This window comes from Poecilia formosa, unplaced genomic scaffold (genome assembly GCF_000485575.1).
Source record: "Poecilia formosa unplaced genomic scaffold, Poecilia_formosa-5.1.2 Scaffold168, whole genome shotgun sequence".
Classification (NCBI taxonomy): Eukaryota; Metazoa; Chordata; class Actinopteri; order Cyprinodontiformes; family Poeciliidae; genus Poecilia; species Poecilia formosa.
Genome location: NW_006800107.1, coordinates 1,473,034 through 1,474,717, shown reverse-complemented (window position 1 = coordinate 1,474,717; position 1,684 = coordinate 1,473,034).

Below are 1,684 nucleotides of genomic sequence, written 5' to 3'. Positions count from 1 at the left end.
TGACGTGATTTGAACACGCAACCTTCTGATCTGGAGTCAGACACGCTGCCGTTGCGCCACAGAGTCTTCGCAGAACATTTTCTTTGCTTCAGGTGGAGTTCCTGGCAGAGCTATAAATGAAAAACTACTGAGGAATCTGTAAGGCTCAACCATAAAGTTTGCATTGTACTTCTGTTTTGTATGACAGAATTTTTCAAGTTCCCCCTGGAAGGATCATGTTACAATAGATTAACTGTTTTATTTAACATATGGAAGCTTAGGCAATGTTTCACTTTGCTAGCAGCTGTGAAAGGGTGTTTTGCTGACTCTGACGTGATTTGACTGACTCTATGTCAGTGGTCCCCAACCCCCGGTCTGTGAATTGGTACCTGGCCGCACAAGAAATAATCAAATATTTCCGTTTTATGTATTATTTGAGTCTGGATGACCTTTTATTTTGAAAATCCTTTAACCGAATTCTCTCGGTTACTTGCGCGCCAACACTGAGCCCACAAGCAGCAAAATGAGTAAGAAACAGATCAGGTGTCTTTGGAAAGTTTCTTTGCAAAGGGGAGAAGGCCCAGAGAAGCGACAGGAGGATGGATTTATCCCGGTGTTCTATCCGCTCTGAGTAACATGCGGCGGCCGGCTGCTAATGAGGCAATGAAGCTTCATACTGCTTCACCTCGTAGAGACCAAGCAGGCTGTGGATATAAGCAACACTTCGGGTGTCATTGTCTCCATCACTCCCAGATGGGACCGTCTCATTGCAGAGAAACAAGCTCAGGGCTCCGTTAGTCATTATCGTGAGTTAAAATTTTCATGAAAGTAAAATGCTCGTTTTTGTGGCACATCTGTATCTTATTTTGAAGGGCTATGTAAACGTTACCATAGCGACCAGAGTCACAGCGTTTGGGCAGTGGTCGAGAGGAGATGAGTAGAGCTTGTGAGTCTTAAGTCTGGTTTAGACGGCAAGATTTAAGATTGTCAGCTGATTCTCCAAACCTCTGTGACCACAGAGCTGATAAAAGTCCAACAGGTTCGATCGGTTCGTGTTCAGCCTCAAGGCAGGAGCAACACGAACCGATTCCAGTCACAAACATCCCGATTCCAGAAGAAAATCCACAAAACCCCCAACATAGCGGGGATTTAGAATGACCAAACACGGATGACGATGTAGAAGCAATAGTGACAGTTTGTGGACTCATTTTAAGAGATAAAAGACTAAAAAAGAAAAGGCGGTGGATAAAAGACAGCGGGAGCAGCCGCTCTGTTTGCTGCACTATGATTTGGAAGTGAATATGTTTTTTCATAGTTAACATTTTTAACTGAATAAACATAAACATATATAATAACGACCTTTACATATAATAATAAACATTTCCACATATCATCTCCAATATCCACCGGACTATCAGCTGTGCGATATGTCAGCTGTTTGGGATTCCCCTCTGTTCTTACGTCACCGCGCTTTCTGATTGGTCCTGCGGAGTCTGTAAGCAGCAACCATAAAAATTCCATTGCACTTCTAATTTTTATTACAGAATTTCTCAAGTTCAATCTGGAATGGTCAACTGTTTTAGTTAACATCTAGAAGCTTAAGCTGAGTTAGAAGGGCTTAGTGCTTCTGAAAGACCTCCTTGCTGACTCTGACGTGATTTGAACACGCAACCTTCTGATCTGGAGTCAGACGCGCTGCCGTTGC